Genomic DNA, 19,810 nt, shown 5'->3' with positions numbered 1-19,810 from the left:
GAAATCTGTGAACCGAGTCACACAGTCTATTTCCTTGGCCAGTTGGGTCTGCTGAAAGACAAAACCACGCGTGGGTGCCGTCTCAGGCACAGGGAGAAACCCCAGGACCATTGGGAGAGCAGTTTTGGGGGATCACCCCTACACAGCATCTATTTCTCTGCTCGGTTCAATAATCCATTGCAATGACCACACAGAACACACAGACAGTACTCAAGATGAGGGGAGTTCGTTAGGGAAGTTAACGGGTAGCCATCAGTAAGGAGCAGCACACATTAAGGATACAGGTTTTGTCCAGACTGGCACCCGTCCTGGGCCAACAGTCAAGTCTCCATTCCTCAGTCTGTCAGCCCTGGGGTCCTTGGCCTCTACCTTCTCCCATAGGCTGGGAAGCCCGTGACTCTGCCTCCGAGTTCTCAGCTCTTCTGTTGTGTCTTGTGGTCTCCGGCACAGGGCAGCCCCTTCTTCTTGCCCAAATGCAGGCAAAGATCTTCCCATTGCTCCTCTAGTGGCTGTTCTTGTTTGATCTTGGAATGGCTCTTGTACCCAGAGAAATGACAAAACTGACCGATCCCCAAGTTCAACTCCTTACTATAGTGACGATGGCCCAGGACACGGCAGTGGTTCATTCTGTGTGCATAGGGTCGTGATGGGCTAGGCATGACTCCATGACACCCAACGAATAACGCCACCCCCACCCAAGGTGGGGATTACAATGACTCTGGACAACAGAGTGACAGCAAGCAATTGCTCTTCAACACGGAGGGTGAAGGCCCAGGAGTGCAGAGGCGCTGCTTAGGATACATGTCATATGAAGATGTACCTGTAAGCCAAGGAACACCAGAGATCGCCCGGAGTTTCCAGAAGCTGGAAGCATTTTTCTGTCAAGTAGACAGAGAGCATATGGCCCGTCAACATCCTCAATTCAGATTCCCAGCTTCTAGATTTCTGAGGCAATACATTTCTGTTCTTTTTTCCCCTTTCCCATATAATTCTTAATAGTTTGACATTTCTGTTCTTATCAGCAACCCAACCAGTGCTGCTTGGAAAATAGAGCAAGTATTTTAAATCAAATCCTCGACTTTATGCCCTTTCACCCATAAGAACTCAGGAAACCTCCTTACCCTATACTGACAAATGTTATTGAGAGAACCACCATGCTAATCTAAAAAGTCTTACAGACTAAACAGAAGTGTTGTAATATTATCTACTATCCCACCCATAATTGAAAGAGCCTGATTTTCATAAGGCTGTCTTTTTGGATAGAAGCCAACAACCTTTGTGTCAAGGGGCTCTGGTGGTTTGGTGGTTCAGTGCTTGGCTTATAACCTAAAGATCAGTGATTTGACCCTACCAGCCTCTTCATAGAAGAAAGATACAAACGTCTACTTCCATAAAGGTTACAGCCTTCGAAACCCCCCCGGGGAAGCTCTACTCTGTGCTACAATACTGTGAGTTGACGTTGACTTGACAGCAGTGTGTGTGTGTGTGTTTGGATTAGAAGTTAAATAATATCCGCGTGATGCCTATTTGTTATGTTCTTTATGTCAGCATTATTCTACAGTGTGCCCCCTCAATTCTTTCTAGGCTAATGAATTTACTTTACATGTCTCTTGAAGACTATGTATTTTAAAATACTTTCCCTATTCTAAAAATCTTTGTCCTTATTGGTAGCCTTTAGTACATTCACATTTGATTTCATCTGATGTAAGCGGTCGAGGTGACAGGAGGTGGTCATGTTCGAGATGCACTTGGGGTTGCTGATGGAATGTAGGGTGTAATTAGCAGTGCAGTCCCTTCTGGATCCGCAGCACGAGGAGCTCCATAGAAGAGCAAGTGGAAATGACGGGGGCAGTGAAGTGAAACAACATAACATGCCTCATCTGTCCATAGTCTGCACTCGCACCAACTGACTCGGTGGGAGCGTGTAAATAAATGAGCCCTTTCAGAAGGAGAATGAAGAACCACAAGACTGGAGCACAACCAGGTCCCTGCACAGAAAAATGGAAGCAGCACTGGAAGTGAGGGATAAGAGCCGCGGGTTTTCTACCCAACAGAAAGACTTAAATGATTTCCTTGCTGCAGAAGGCTGGTTTGGAGACTGTGCTGCTTGTTGTGCATTTATCAGCATCAAAAGAGCTTTGTAATCATTGCCTGAGCAGAGCAGGGGCCAAGGGACCACCTGGCTAAAACTGGGGACCAGAGAGAGACATGCCTACTGGCAGGAGTGAGATGAGGCACTGACGACAGAAGAACTGTTCCCTTAATGTTTTCTGATTTTGACCTGTAATTTGTTAATTTCTCTAATAGCCTCCCACCCCTAGTTGGGAGTATTGTCAGTGATTTCTGTGTGGCCATTGCAATGAATTGTTAACCTAGCAGGGAATTTGAGAGCTGTAGGATTCACAGTGTCTGGAGAGAGTAAAGAAGATAGGATGATGAAGGCATGTCTAACTTCTGCCCCACAGAAATATCCTTGAATGAGAGTGAAGTTGGATTCTCCTTCTCCTGGTGCAGTGGGAGGTCAGTTGTTTCCCCATGCTATTTTGCTAACATTTTCTAAATCCAACTTGCTACAGGTAGTTAACAATAAAAACTCCTTTATATATCATTTGGAGCATAGGTTAGGTACCTTTTGGAGCCCAGATTTATTGGACCTTCTACACCCTTTTCAGAGAAAAAGGAAAAAAATTACTCAGTGCTGCCCTTGGAATTAAAAAATCATACTAGGGCCCATACTTCTGGATCAAGTGTAATGATCTGATTTGTCACCTTCTTGGGTCATTTCGGTGTCTCCCTGGGCACTTTGGAAAACACTGATTTAGAGTGTATAGAGATTGTCTTAGGGCATATAATAAGTCAAGAAAGATTGGAGTCCAGAAAACTCTATTAAATGGTTAAGGACAGGAGAATCTGTAGCATTTGAGCCACCACTGGCTCCATGCTGTCCACAAAAGTTAGCTTGATCAAATCTCTATTCTGACAAGTTGTGAGAAAAAAGTTGGACCTGTCCCTTCCTTTGGATCCCAGTCAAGTATCTCACAAGGAAGGGTAGGTAGCCAACATTTCTCACAACTCAGTTGTGAGTTATAGAAACTAAACTGCTGATATGGGTGACTTAGCGATCCAATATTCCCTTTCTCCACTCAGTCCCTGATCATAAAACCAAGACTCTATTTAGCCTTAGCAGACAGAGCATATTGAGCTCCCCATCATCATTCCCTGGGTCACTTGTACAGTGGAGGTGCCAGGCTGAGAGAAGCAAACCATGCAGACCAGAGAATAAAACCCAACATAAAGCAGGATGGCCACTCCTAATATTGAAAGAGAAGAAAAGAGGAAAAACCTGGAAAATAGAAAGAGAAAAACAAGTCAACAATGATAAAGGAACTTCAATAAGATGGTTGGCTGACTTCTCACCGGAGACAATGGGAGTCTGAAGGTGATGCACTACATATTCAAAGTGCTCATAGGGTGTGTTAGTCTGGGTTGACAAGAGAAACAAATTCATAGACACTCATACGCACAGAAGAAATAGCTTTTATGAAAGAGCAATTGTGCAATAAAAAGTATACCAGCCCACTGCATATCAAGTCCACAAGTCTGATATTAGCCCATATGTCCAATACTAGTCCATAAATTCCTCTTTAGACTCATGCAGCACGTGCAATGATGCTGAATGCAGAAAGATCACAGGCCAGTGGTTAGAAAGTCTTGTGGATCCAGTGGTAGTGGACACATGTCAATTCTGATGCTGGTCTCCATGTGTTACCTCCATGCGTCTTCTCCACCTGTCTGTGTGTCTCAACAGCAGGAAGGGAAGGCAGAGAGGATGGTTCGGCCTCCAGTGAGCTATTTATCTCCTCCTGGGCTATAATCGAAGTAATCAAGCTCTGACCTGATTGACAAGCTAGACGTCTCCCCTTCACTCAAGTTGACAGGAGATTATGTGATTGCCACAGTGGGAGTTGGGTCTTCCTTCCATGGTGCTGAGTGGGTTCAGCCTTCAAGTAGTAGTTCAAGCAAGGAATCCAAGGACTGTGATATGAATCCCTTGGATGACAGAACAAGCTTTCTCAGGTCTTGGCGGTGTGTTGTTCTTCATATAGTCCAGCTTCTCTGATTATTGGGTCAACATACAAATTGAATAAGTGTGATGAGAGGATATGACCCTGTCAGAAACCTTCCTGACTTTAATCCATACTGTATCCGATTTTTCTGTTCACACAACTGCCTCTTGATGCATTTACAGATTGCACATGAGCACAAGTGTTCTGCAGTTCTCATTGTTCTCAAGGCTATCCATTGTTTATTTTGATCCACACACGAGAATGCCTTTTATAGTCGATACAGCACAAGTACTAAGGAATAATGTAATGTAATGTATGCATTACTGTCAATGAATAATAAAAACACACACAAGTTGAAAGCAAACAAGCGGCCATCTAGCCCAGAAGCAACCGAGCCCACACAGAAGCAGCACACCAACATAGGTGACCATGAAGGACAGAGGAGACCAGGTCTCCAACAACAAAGGTGGGGTGGTGGTGAGAATCACATCACCGTGATGTGCATGATGGGGACCCAATGCCCACCTGTAGAGAGCTGAACACCCCTTCCAGAGGGGTAGTGAGGAGGAGATGGGCCACACAGGGCTCAGTGTAACAACAATGAAACTCAAAACTTTCCTCTAGTTCCTGAACGCTTCCTCCCCTCCCAATCATCATGACCCCAATCCTACCTTGCCTTGCGGACCTGGTTATACCAGAGGATGTACAGCGGTGCAATGGGGATCTGGAGGCACAGGGAATCTAGGACAGACGAACCCTTCAACACCAGCGGTGGGAGAGGTGACACCAGGAGGGAAGGGCATGTAGAAAGGGAGAACCAATCTCGGAGATCTATGTGTAACCTCCTCTCTGGGAGATTGTCAAGGGGGAGGCAGGTGAGGGGAGACGCCGGGGAGTGTAAGATAAGATATAATAATTATTTATAAACTATCAAGGGACCAGGGGTGGGATCAGGGAGGGAGGGGGATGGGGGAAAAAAAAGGGAAACCGAGCTGATTCCAGGAACTCAAGTGGAAGGTGAATTATGAGAGTGACGAGTGCAACGAATGTATAAGGGTGCTTTGCTCATTTGATGTATGCACAGATTGTGATAAGAACCTTATGAGCCCCAATAAAAAGATAAAAAAAACACACAAGTAAACATCTTTCAGATATTCTCTGCTTTCAGCCAAGATACGTCTGATGTCAGCAATAACCCTTGTTCCAAGTCCTCTTCTAAATCCAACCTGAATTTCTGGCAGCTCTCTGTGAATGTTCTGCTGCTATCATTCTTGAATAATCTTCAGTGAAATTATGCTTACATGTGCTACCAACAATGTTGTTCAATATTTTGCACATCCTGTTGGGTTAACTTTCTTTGGAATGCGTACAGATATGGATATCTTCAAGTCAGTTGCCAAGTAAGTCTTAGCCTAATTCGTTAGCCCAGATGAGAGTGATGAAACATTTCATTCCGTCAATTCCTGAACCCTTGTTTTGCTACTAATGTCTTCAGTACCATAGATTCTTGATCATATGCTTCCTCTTGAAATTGTCGAGTATCGACTAGTTCCCTTGGTCACAGAGACTTTGTGTCCTAGCACCATTTAATATTTTACCTATAGAATCTTTCAATATTGCAAATCAAGAATTGATTAAAAAATTTTTTTTTTAATCAGTTGAAGGTCTGATGAACTTCCTTTTTGGTTTTCCAACCCTAGGCCTTTGCAAATTTCTTTATAATATTTTGTCTTCTCGAGATGCTTTTTGAAATGTTCTGTTGACCTCATTTCCTTCACCATTTCTTCCATTTGCCTTAGCTTCTCTACAATTAAGAGTGAGTTTCAAAATCTTTTTTCTTAAAAAGATGTACGTGTGTGTATGTATGTGTATATATGTGTATATGTATATATGTATGTATATATATGTATATATATCATATTAAATGAAGGGGGAAGTGCAGAGTGGAGACCCAAGGCCCAAGTGTCGACCAATGGAGATCCCCTCATAGAGGGGTTTAGGAGAGGAGATGGGTTAATTAGGGTGTGAGGTAGTATCGATGAAGAACACAGCTTTCCCCCAGATCCTGGATGCTTCCTCCCCCCAACTACCATGATCCGAATTCTACCTTGCAGGGCTGGATAGGACAGAGGCTGTACACTGGTGCATATGAGGGTTGGAGGTACAGGGAATCCAGGGTGGATGACACCTTCAGGACCAAGGGTGTGAGGGACGATGCTGGGAGAGTGGAGGGTGAGTGGGTTGGAAAGGGGGAGCTGATTACAAGGATCCACATGTGACCTCCTCCCTGGGAGATGGACGGCAGAGAAGGGGGGAAGGGAGACTACGGATAGGGCAAGATATGACAAAACAACGATGTATAAATTACCAAGGGCATATGAGGGAGGGGGGAATGGGGAGGGAGGAGGGGAAAAAAAAGAGGACCTGATGCAAGGGGCTTAAGTGGAGAGCAAATGCCTTGAGAATGATTGGGGCAGGGAATGTATGGATGTGCTTTATACAATTGATGTATGTATATGTATGGATTGTGGTAAGAGTTGTATGAGTCCCTAATAAAATGTAAAAGAAGAAAAGAGAAAAAAATGATTAGGGCAAAGACTGTACAGATGTGCTTTATACAATTGATGTATGTATATATATGAACTGTGAAAAGAATTGTATGAGCCCCAATAAATTGTTAAAATTTAAAAAAAAATTTTTAAACTTGGTATTACATATTGGGTATATATTGACTTAAACATTTCTTTGAACATGCCAATAATACTTATACAACTAAAAAAAATATTTTTTCTTTTTGATGATTGGAAGGAGATAAAAATAGAAGAAAACTAGATCCATCCAGCAAAAGTCACTCCCCCCCCCACCTCCCACCCAGGGGTTTACTGACGTGAAGCAGGAACAAACCCTGCAGGTTACAAGAACATGTTAACTTCTGGAGACTAAGTTTACTGGAGATAGGTGGGACCCCAAGATGATGGCCCTTAGGAATCCTTCAGGTCTGGAAAAGGATATCATTCCTGATGTTATATGGATCTTGACTGAAAGCAGAGAACACTGGAAAGATGTTTACTTGTGTTGATTGACTATGCAAAGGCATTCGACTGCATGGGTCTTAACATACCCTGGATTGCATTGCACAGAATGTAAATTGGAACTCATTATTGTTCTGGTGTGGAACCTATGCAGGGGCCAAAAGGAACTTGTTTGAACAAACCAATACTGGGTGGTTTAAAAATCAAGAATGGCATGTGTGTTAGGCCTGGTTGACTAGAGAAACAAATCCAGTGGCACTCTTATGTGTATAAGAAAAATCTTTATACCAGAGAGTAATTGTACATTAAAAAACATCCCAGTCCAGTCTAGATCGACCCCATAAGTTCGATATTAGCCCATAAGTCTGATTCTAGTCCAAATATCCTTCTTCAGACTCACACAGCGCATACGATGATGGCAAATGCTAGAAGATCCCAGGACAGTGAGTGGAAAGTCCTTTAGGTCCAATAGTGGTGGACACATCTCCAGGATCCTGGCTGTTGTCAGCTTGGCTTATCAATAGGAAAGTGAAGCAGAGAGTGAGAGGCTCTTGCTGTGCTCAGCTAGTCTCCATGTGACTAGAAACAGAAAGAAAAGGGGAGAGAGAGAGAGGAAGTTCCCAGAATCCTCATGAGAAGACCATGCCCACAAGGAGGCATCATCAGCCTGGGACCTGATCGACAGGCTAGACTCCACCCCTACTTTCATTTATCAATTTCACATGAAATTATGTTACTAACACAGTATACATCGCTGATATGTCCTCTCACCCTACTTAATCTGTTTGCTGAGCAAATAATCCAGGAAGCTGGACTTGGTGAGGAAGAATTTGACATCAGGATTGGAGGAAAGGTCATTAAAAGACCGACATTCAGATGACACCATCTTACTTGCTGAAAGCGAAGAGGACTTGAAGTCCTTGCTGAAGAAAATCAGGCAGCCTTCCCTACGGATTAGACCTCAAAATAAAGAAAATAAAAATCCTCAAACTAGACAAATAAACAAAATAGTGACAAGCAGAGAAAACATTGAAGTTATAAAGGATTTCATTTTACTTAGATCCAGGATCAACATTCAGGAAAGCAGCAGTCTAGAAATCGATGGATGTATTGTCTTGGGAAAATCTGCTGCACAAACTTCTTAAAAGTCCTAAGGAGCAGAGGAATGGAAGGTATAAAAGAGAACAAAGAAAGAATCACATATATGTGAATGTTGGTAAAGACAAATGAGATGATTTTGAATGACCAGAATAACAAATCTGTCTTATAAGCATTCCAGCTATCAGGGAGAATGAACCAGTAGTCTGACCTGCCAAGTCTGGGTTCATCTGCTATGGCAGCTAAATGAGTCAGGAAAAGCCCCCAGCGTGTTCCCTGACCTACAGACTTGGTGACAGTCTAGAAGCATAGACACCATTGCCTTGGGCTAAATCAGCCTTGTGAGGATGATGCAGAACGAATGGTTTTCGATTCTATGGTGTCGAATGTTTTTCAATTTTGCAGTGTCTAGAGTTTTTGTGAAGCTGAACAGAATTGATGACTACTAACAGCATCAAGAGTCACAAGCTTCGCTGTGTTTGCTTCTCTAGAGAACCCAGCCTAAGACACTCTGAGAAAGTCCATCTTCTTTGCCAACATCATAATGCAAAGGCATTGGTTGTTCTGAGTTAGACTCAGTTTTCCCCTGTTTTTTTTTTTTTCTTGGTCCACAACTGGGTACATCACCCTGCTACCTTGAGGAAGAGTTGGAATTCCTCCAGCCTCACGGACAGATGATCAAGTCTTAGTTATCTCCTTACTTAAATACACTATTTCTTCCCACTCTATTCACGAATCCTTCTATCTTTCCCACTGCAGTCAGTCTTAATGAGCTCAGATTTGTGTTGGGGGTTTTAGTCTCTCTTTCTTCCCCCCCTCTTTTTTCTTCTTTTTCCCTCTTCTCCTCTTCTCTCCCACGCTCTCTCCTATCATGTACCACTACTGGCTTCTAGGTCAGTACCCTCCGCTTAGGGAAAAATCAACCAAAATGCAGGAGGAACTCCAGCCAGCCTTCCATGGGAGTGCTGTACACCACACAGGACAGCTGGGACAAACATCTACACTGTGTTGCGCAGCTGAGGAAAACTCCGTTAGCGCTCTAAGGCCATCTCGTCAACTAGGGCAATTCTGCCCAGCACCACTGGGTCCCTGCATTAAAAGAGCACACCCACCTGGCATTGTAGGGCAGGGTCTAAACCCCTCTGGCCACACATTCAAGCAATTAGGGATCAACTATCTCTTTATTCTTTATTTCCTCATTCTCTCTCTCCTCCCTCTTTACCATCACAGCCAATCTTAATGAACTCACTTGGCCCCCCCCTTTCTCTTGATTCTCTTTTTCTTTCCTCTTTCTGTCTTTGTTCCTTTGCTTCTCTGTCTGCTTGTATGAGTCTCTCTTCTCCCTCTCATTTCTTTCACATGCCACTGCTGGTTCCCAAAGCCCTACACTCTGCCTAGGGCAATCCTGTCCTCCCAGTGGGCAGCCTGACCGCTCAGACAGTGCTGCACACAGCACAACACTGGGCCAGCTATTTTTAAATCTACTTTTAAAATTCTCTCTCCTTCTCCTTCCTTTTCTCTTCTATTTTTTCTCTCTTTGTGTTCTTATTTCACGTTTTCTTCTTTTCTCCGCTTCTTCTAGCTCTTCTCTATGTCCTACCAAAGCCTCAGTAGATTCAGTTATCTTTTTTGTTGTTTTCTTTCTTTCTTTTACTATTTTCACTTTTGTTTACTCTGTGCATTTCAGGTGTGTGTGCGAGAGTGGGTGTCAGTTTGCTTGGCATTGTTGCTTCAGTCTGTGTCTTCCTCTTTCTCTCTTTTCCCTCTCCTTTCACTCTCTTTCTTGTCACAAGCCACTGGAAGGCTCCAGGCTACTCCCCTCTGCCTAGGGCAACTCTGAAGGCCCAACTAGGGAAGTTAACACCTGCATTTATTGACTTGGCAAGCATCTGGAGAATTCATGACGGTCCTCTTTACACACCAAGCAGCAGGGGGTTCTCCCTTACAAATAGGGGGGCATCCCAAGCCTAAACCTGAGGTCCTACAAGTGACTGGGGAAACCCCTGCCCACCACTGGTGGGGCTTCACGCAACTGCGGGAACTTCCACCCAACCTCCAAGGTGATCTCTCTGTCTAAGGTAATTGCCCTGTCAGCTACAGAGCTCTACATCAAGGAGGATTTACCCACACGTCCTCCTCAGCACTACAGTTGCAGAGGAAAATACCACAGGCCAGCCAAGGTGCTCCAAGAACTGTGAAGCCTACTTACAGATCGGCCATGGAACCGATGCTCTCGTGAACCCACAACAACCTGACCAGTGTCACATGTGGGGAAAATCCAACACACTTTCCAAGTAATGGAATACTGGATGGAGAGGATAAGAGTGAAACCACAGGAAGATATAGCGATAGCTTGAGCCCTCAGTACAGCTACTGGCAGGTAGTTCATAGAAGTGCTCATACGAATCCCCTAAAAGAGAGCCCAGAGCTCTTGGACTCAGGAAGATGGCTCCAGCATCCTCTAAAACAACACGTAAACAGCAACCAGTTCTAACAGCTTCCTCGAAAGAGCCGGAGAAACAGAAGACAATGCCTGAAGAAGTCATGAACTTAACGAAGGGCATAGAAGAAGCGGATATTGACATAATAGAAAAAGAAAATTTCAAAATGCTGCTTGACATCATAAAGGATATGAGGGAAACAATGCAAAAAAGATGAAGTGATAGAGTAGATAAAGGAAGTGCACCAAAGGGAAATACAAGATTTAAGGGATGAAATAACAAAATCCAGTGACAAATTGACAGACCTGCCAATAGGCTTGAGGAGGCAGAGAATCCCATCAGTGACCTAGAGGATAACAAAGCAGACCTCAGCAAACGGGAGAAGCAGTCAAATAAAGCAATCAAAATAGCTGAAGAAAACTTAAGAGCCATCTCTGATGCTATGAAAAGAAATACTATTAGAATAACTGGACTACTGGAACAAGACACAACAAAGAAGTCAACAGCGAAAATAGCAAGGGAAGTTTTAGAGGGAAATTTTCTCAGCTTAATAAATGAAAATCAGGCAAACATTTAAGAGACTGAAAGAACACCAGCCAGACTGAATCCCAAGAAGAACACACCAAGACACATAATTGTCAAATTATTCAACTATATGGAAAAGGAGACGATCATAAAAGCAGCTTGGGGAATGTAAACAACCACGCATAAAGGTACCCCAATAAGAGTATGTTCTGATCTATCAGCAGAAATGATGAAGAAGAGGAGGGAATGGAGTAACATATTCCAAAAATTGAAGGAAAACAACGCAAACCCAAGAATACTTTACCCAGCCAAATTATCTATTAAGATAGATGGAGAAATTAGAGTCTTCCCAGAGAAGGACAAACTTAAAGAATACAGAAAAAGAAACCCAGCCCTACAAAAGATCCTTGCCAATACAGTATGGGCAGAAGATCAGCACTCACCAAGGGCAAATAAGAGACCATCACATAGAACAACTCCACCCATAGGGTGACAAAGAGGAAACAGCTCCCAGGATAGCATCAGCTCAGTAGTGGAAAGAAGGCAAACATAAACCACACACACAAAACAAGAGGATAAGATAGGTAGATAGGAAAGTGTCCAGCACAAAAGGTATGAGATGACATCACAGAATCCAAAGATGGATATAATACCACTGAATACCAAAGGCCTGGACTCAGGCATTAAAAGGCAGAGGCTAACAGACTGGCTCAGGAAACAACCCATCGATTTGCTGCCTCCAGGAAACTCATCTCAAGCTGGCAGACAAAACAGTTTGAGAATGAAAGGCTGGAGAAAAATATACCATGCAAATGGTAATGCAAAAAAGCAGGGGTAGCTGATCTTAATATCTGACCAAATTGACCTCAAGATAGAGGCCATAACAAGAGACAAGGAGGGGCACTATATAATGCTCAAGGGAACAATAGACCAAGAACCAGTACCTAACGAAAGACCTGAGAAATTCGTAACTCAAACACTCCAAAAGATGAAACAAGAGATCACAGGCTCAACAATTACAGTCGGTGACTTCAATGAACCACTCTCTGAAAAAGACATTGGGAAATAAACCCAACAAGGAGGCTACAGATCTATAGCACAATTGGACGACTTGACTTGATGGATATTTTCAGAGCTTTCCATCCACATGCAAAAATTCACATTCTTTTCAAGCCCACGTGGCACATATTCGAGAATAGGCCACATGCTGGGACACAAGTTGAACTTGAGTACATTCAAGCACATAGCAGTTTTACAACCATCTCTCTCAGATCATTGCACCATAAAGCTGGAAATTAACAGAAAGACGATGAAGAAAACAAGGACAAAAAATTGGAGGATGAACAATTTCCACCGCAAAAGGTGTGGGTATTGACCCAGATCAGAGATGAAATCAGGAAGTTTCTAGAAACCAATGAGAAAGAAAAGATGACGTATTCAAACCTGTGGGACACAGCAAAGGCATTTATCAGAGGACGGCTGGTAGCAATAAATGCACACATTAAAAAAGAAGGGAGACTCGTGGATGATATGCTAACACAAAACTTACACCAATTAGAGCAGAGTCTACAGAACAATCCTACTAATAGGAAGAGGATAGATATAATAAAAATCAGAGGCGAGATACAGGAGAGGGCAAACCAGAAAACTATGGAAAAATTAATGCTGCCAAAAGTTGGTTCTTTGAAAGAATTAACAGACTAGAAAGACCTCTGGCAAACCTAACCAAAGAAAGGATGGAAAAAACGACATTTGCAAGGATGACGGATGAAACAAGGGACATTACAACGGACCCTAATGAAATCAAAAGGATAGTTATATAGTACTAGGAAGGTCTATACTCTAACGAATTCAACAATTTGGAAGACATGAACAAATATTTGGAAACACAATCCCTCCCTGGACTATCCCACATGGATGTCAACAACCTCAACAGACCCATAGCAAAGGAAGAAATAAACAAGGTAATCAAGGGATTACCAACAAAAAAACCACCTGAGCGAGATGGTTTCACAGGAGAATTCTACCAAGCATTCAGGGAAGAATTGACACCAATTCTCCACAAACTCTTCCAGAACATAGAAAGATGGAAAACTCCCAAACTCTTTCTATGAAGCTAGTATATCTTTGGTACCTAAAGTGGGCAAAGATGTCACAAGAATGGAGAACTATAGACCAATATCCCCAATGAACATTGATGCAAAAATCCTTAACAAAATACTAGCCAATAGAATACAAAAGCATGTTAAAAAATAATTCACCATGACCAAGTGGGATTCATACCAGGGATGCAGGGATGGTTCAGCATATGAAAGGCCATCAGCATTATTCACCACATTGGCAGGAAAAATGATAACAATCACATGATAATATTGATAGATGCGGAAAAAGCATTCGACAACACACAACACGCATTCCTATTTAAGACACTCAAGAAGATAGGAATAGAAGGGAATTTCCTCAATATTATACAAGTCATATATGAAAAACCAACAGCTAATGTGGTTGTTAATGGAGAAAAGATGAAACAATTCCACCGAAAAAGTGGACCAGACAAGGATGCCTGTTGTCCCCACTCCTATTTAACATCGTACTGGAGGTCCTAGCTAATAACATAAGACAAAGGAAATATATTAAAGTTATTCAGCTGGGGAAGGAAGAGGCAAACTTACCATTATTCGAAGAAGATATGATTCTCTATATCGAAGAGCTCTTAAACTCCACAAGCGGAGTGTTGGAAGCAATAGAGGAATATGGCAGAGTGGCAGGATACAAAATCAACAAACAGAAGTCTACTGAACTGCTCTACACATCAGACAAGATCACAGAAGAGACAATTAAAAAGGTAGTACCCTTTATAATAGCCAAGCACAAATTGAAGTACCTAGGGATATATCTGATTAAAAAAATGAAAGATTTATATGAGGAAAATTATAAAATACTACTATAAGAAATCAAGAGTGACCTCAACAAATGGAAGAATATCCCATGCTTGTGGATTGGCAGACTCAATATAGTAAAGATGTCAGTTCTGCCCAAGGTACTATATAACTTCAATGCCATCTCAAAACGAATACCACCATCCTTCAAAGAACTAGAAAAACAGATTACCAACTTCATAGGGAGGGGGAAGAAGCCCAGAATTATGAGAGAACTCCTTAGGAAGAAGGACAAAATGGAAGGGCTTGCTCTACCTGCCTTAAGCTTGTACGATACGGCCACAAGAGTCAAAACAGCGTGTTACTGCCATAATGACAGATATTCAGACCAATAGAAAAGAGCTGAAGACCCAGAAATAAAAACCTCAGCATACAGGCAACTGATCTTTGATAAGGGCCCCCAAAATATTAAATGGGAAGCAGGTGCCATCTTCAATAAATGGTGCTGGGAAAAAAGGAAATCTACCTGCAGAAAAATGAAGCAAGACCCTTACCTCACTCCATGCACAAGAATAAACTCAAGGTGGATCACAGAACTTGAGATAAACCCCCAAACAATTAGGGCCATTAATGAGGGAATTGGGACAAACCTGAGAACCTTGACCCAGGGAATACTTAGGCGATCAGAAATAGGGAAGGATACCAATACAGAGGAGCCACAAATAGACAAGAGGGATATACTGAATATAAGACACCTGTGTACATAGAAAGAATTCATCAAGAGAGTAATAAGAGCATCCGCTGACTGGGAAAACATCTTTAGCAATGACACATCAGACAAAGGCCTTGTTACTAAAATCTGCAATACTTTGCAAGCTTACAATAAGAGAAAAAACTAATTGCCCACTGAGGAGGTGGGCAAAGGCCCTGAACAGAAGTTTCACAGAGTCTGAAACCCGAATGGCCAATAGACATATGAGAAAATGTTCCCGATCATTAACCATCAGAGAAATGCAAATCAAAACAACTATGAGATACTACCCAACACCCTCAAAGACAGACCAATTAAAAAAAAATCAGAAAGCAACAAGTGTTGGAGGGGCTGTGGTGAGGTAGGAACTCTCATCCACTGCTGGTGGACCTGGAGGTATGTAAAGCCCCTATGGAAATCGATTTGGTGATTTCTCAAACAGATGGAAATTGAGTTACTGTACGATCCAGCAATCCCCTACTGTGCATATACACAGACGAGGCAAGAAACAAACCACGACCAGACATCTGTGCTCCAATGTTCATTGCAGCACAATTCACAATTGCAAGGAGTTTGAAACAACCCAAAATTCCATCAACAGACGAATGGATTAAAAAATTGTGGTATATACATACAATGGAGTACTATGCATCGCCAAAAAGCAGTGAAGAACGCATGAAGCACATCGGTGTATGGGAAGAACTGGAGGAAAAGTAAGCCAAGCACAAAAGGACAAGTATAACATGAGTCCACTGAGGTATATATATATCCACAAAGGTAAGTGAAAAGGGGGCACAGGGAAAAAGCTACTGTATCTGTATACAAACACTACAGGGGTGAGGTCCAGGTAGTATGGCAGGGACCAGACCAACGGTGCGGTCTAGGTAGTATGGCAGGGGCCAGTCCAAATCCAGGGATACATATGGCAGCCAACTAAAATGGGGGTGGCGGGAGGAAAAGGGAAATACATTTTATTTTCATACAGTTTTTTTGTTTTGTTTTTTTGCTGACACTGAAGTTTCATTTAGAATGATCAGATCTTTTCAGACAAATTGAGGCATGTTGCATTTGGTCCTTGCATTGATCAGATTAACTCATTCAAAATGACAAAGATGTCAACTAAGTAAGCTGTTTTCTGCAGTTCACTTTTATTGCTCAAAAGCACGTTTTAAAACTTTCCCTCTCGACAACCATCTCACTTCAGTGTGAAATAGCAGAGCATTATTCGGCGCATTTCACAGTTGTGGGAACAGTCAGTTGTTTCAAGTGCTCGCCTTTCCAAAATTGACAGAACTTACGAAACTTTTCATTACTTCTTGTAACTCTGTGGCAGCATCTTCATTGCTAATGTTTTCTTTTCTTAATGTTCTTCTCTACACGATCCATTGTCATGGGATGGTTTGCTATTGAACATAATATATAACCATAGCTTTAATAAGACAAACGATGATCCATGGCATATTTCAGTCAATACAGTTCATTAAAGTTTCCTATGGTTTACCATTCTGTGTTGTTTTTCTTACATACCTTTTAATAACATAAGGGGACACTATTCACATTAGCCACAGCTGAATATAAAGACCGATCAGCATCCAGATGGTAAGTTCCCATAATACAGATAAATAAATAAATAATAATTAAAATGTATATATATTGCAGTAGTTGATCATTTTACAGTACATGATTTTACATTACCAAGTAATTATAATTCATGAAGTGTCCTTTTACCTCCAATACTGCTGCTTTTAACACAGTAGCTGCTTTCAACACAGCAGTTACCCTTTAAACAGTAGCTGCTGTCTACGACTGGTCTGCATAAGTACATTATAGCACCATGACAACCTTATCACATACACCTATATCTGTACGGGGTGTATATGATGGAGTTGGTGCCATGGTATCATAATGACAGGTACTCGTATGTGGGCATATCTGCATGTGGGCAGACCCGCCTGGAGATGGATAGAGTAGCGGTGTCTCGGTTCCTAAGACTGTCGGAAATATGTGTTTTCTGATGGTCTTAGGTGACCCCCGTGAAAGGGTAGGTTGACCCTCCAAAGTGGTCATGACCCACAGGTTGAGAACCACTGCGTGTAATGTAAAGACCACCCAATTCTGGCAGCCCACAAGGATATCAGGAAAGCCATGATGATGCCAACCCCTTGGAGCTGCTAACAGATCTCAAGCAGGCAGTTGAAAGCTAGCGTGATTAAATTTCTAGCTGAAGCTTGAGCGTGTTATCTCTGCAGACTGGAATGCTTTAACTAAGGCTTGCTTCTCTTCATCAGCTTACAGACACTACGGAATCTGGTGGTCTGAAACAGAAACACAGCCTCACCAGAACACAGAGCAGGGTGACCCCATAGGGGTAGATCAATTAATGGCAAGTGGGAATTTTATGAGAGTGGAAGCACAATATAGATTATCGAACAAGTATTCTCCCAAGTATGTGATGTTTGTCTGAAGGCCTGTGAAAAGATAATGTGCCTTATGTGAGAAATGTCGAGGCTACACTGCTAAACACCGTCATGAGCCATATGTAGATCTTGTGTCCTGTTTCCAGGAGAGAGTTCATAAGAAAGTCAGCAGCGCATAGGTAGCAGGTAGTCTCATACAGACTCTAGCTTATGATCATGCTAACCATGACTGTCGGTCTGCCATCTGTCCTTACAAAGAATGGGACACAATTTGAGACTGCTATAAGAATTGCCGGAGCTGGGTCAGAGACACCTAAAGTGGGCCTCCTATCCACGATTACAGCCAAGTACAGACATAAAGGGAAGTGTTTTAGTTGTGGGACGGTTGGACATTTTCAGAAATAGTCCTGGTAAGGACCACCAGTCAGCCAGGCGGCTAACAGTGGGTTGGGGCCAGGTTCAAGGGAACCCGGACTTTGCCCCCCTGCAAAAAAGGAAATCATAGGGAAAATCAGTGTCAATCAAGATACATCAGTGGAGTAGTCCTGGTTGTGAGTGCTTCCTCGCCTGGAAACAGAGTGCAAGGCATGCTCTGTGTCCCACCCAAGGCGCCCGGGTAACTCAGCTCCCACAGAGCTGTGCGCACAACAGGCCGAACCCCAGACCTCCCTATTACTCAGACCCACCGCCAGAGGGAGCTCTTCAAGAAGAAGAATTTAAGAGTCAAGAAGTTCAGCTTATACCAGGTAGCCCACCAGCAATTATTCAGACTGGCAGTTGGGTGGCACTGCTTAAAGGAACAATAGGGCTTCTATTAGGAAAGTCTAATTTGAATATTCGGGGTGTTCAGATCATCACTGGAGTTATGGATCAGGATTACAAAGGGGACCTTAAAGTTGTGATAAATCTGTAGTCCCTTGGGTGATAAAAGGGGAGATCCCAGAAACTCTCACTCCTTTATGGTCCAGCTGATCAAACTAACCCCACTGGGAGACAGGCACCAGAGGGATCAGATCTGCCCGTAGGTCATGGAGAGTGTTGGAATGTTATTATAGATAACCAAGAGCACCCTTGTATGGAATTGATGATTGAAGGAAAGAGATTTTCAGGACGTTTAGCCTGGGGCTTACCTCACTGGCATGAGTCATCACAAAGGTCAAGAGTCTGACCTCTAACCACCCGTGGTTTTACCATGGGGCAGTAGTGGAGGTTAACCAGGAAAGGTGTGGCGAGTAGAAAGTCCCTCCAATGCACAGGGCCTGAAGAACAGTGAAGCTTAATTTAACTCCTGGTGACTCTTGCCCCAATTAATTTATGGGGGAGGGATCGTTACAGCAGTGGGGAGCCAGACTGGACATCTCACCACAAAATACAGAAGCACAAGACTTGATGAAAAATATGGATTGTAAAGGAAGTGGCCTTGGAAAGAATGAACAAGGAGCTCCTCGCCCAATGGAGGTCACTCCTAAAAATGACCGCCATGGACCACGATACACACATTACGAATTGAGACTGCTGTTTGAAGGCCAATACCTATTAAACTGTCTTGGAAATTAAACAGCCGTGGTCCCTAAATGAAGAAAAATTGCAGGCTCTGCATGAATTGGTTCAAAATCAGCTGCAAGAAGGTTATATAGCAGACACTTTCAGTCCCCCGACTCTCTTGCACTTATAATTAGAAAGAAATCTGGCACATGGAGGATGCTCATAGACCTGAGAGCTGTCAATCCACTTAATTACACAACCCAACCAATGCTTCCTTCACCTAGTAATAATCCTCCAAACTGATACTCAATCGTCATAGATTTAAAAGACTGTTTTCACACTATCCAGTTAGATCCTACTCATCATGAGAGTTTTGCCTTCACAATCCCTGAATTGAGCACAAAGGCCCGCTACTATGAGATGCCATCTCCCAACTCTGGCTCAGGGCGTAGTAAATAGCACCACCACGTGTCAGTATTTTGTAGGGAAAGTGTTAGAATCAGTCAGAAAATGCCTCTCTGAGGCATACGCCCTCCACCTGGAAATAATATGCCTCGATCCTTGGTTTCACTCGAGAAAGAATTCACACCAAAGAATTCACACTGGTTTGTGATCCAAGTGAGTTTTATGAAAGGTTAAAGGAGTTTCAGGTTTACACAGGCACCTCAGAACACTTCATCGCTGCACATGGAGTCCCGAGGCGAGAGGATGCTGCACGACCTCTGAGGAGCAGGTTGAGAAGGAGGGCCACAAGGCTCTGGATTCTGCTTTCTCAGGTTGTCCTCTGGGAGGTGTGGTCGACCCCATTGGCTGAGCTGAACTCACATGGTCCAGATGGGCCAATCAAGTGTATCACCCACTGAAGTGTACCGCTCCTTCTTGGCTGGAAGTTCGAACCTCTGAGCATGTGCTATGGACGCCCCAGGCTCTATGCTAGCTACCTATCAATATCACAATAGCTGCACCTAACAATGAAATGCTGCAACAAACTTATGTAAGGCCATCTCACAGGCAGGGTTAATAAGTGCTTCTGATTAAATTCAGACACCCAGACTTATGCACACCCAGGGACAACAGTAGATTAGATGACTACTAGATCACAGAAACTTTAAATT

The 19,810-nt window shown here is 43.0% G+C and overlaps 1 protein-coding gene across 1 annotated transcript in view; it reads left to right on the top strand.

Annotated features, from left to right (window-relative positions):
- The window catches only part of LOC142431596 (very-long-chain 3-oxoacyl-CoA reductase-like), a 50,167-nt gene that overhangs the window by 18,355 nt on the left and 12,002 nt on the right, over positions 1-19,810 (top strand). The window lies entirely within an intron of this gene.

This window comes from Tenrec ecaudatus, chromosome 18 (assembly GCF_050624435.1).
Source record: "Tenrec ecaudatus isolate mTenEca1 chromosome 18, mTenEca1.hap1, whole genome shotgun sequence".
Taxonomy (NCBI): Eukaryota; Metazoa; Chordata; class Mammalia; order Afrosoricida; family Tenrecidae; genus Tenrec; species Tenrec ecaudatus.
Note: the sequence above shows the minus strand (reverse complement) of the source record. Positions and strands in the feature narration are given on the sequence as shown.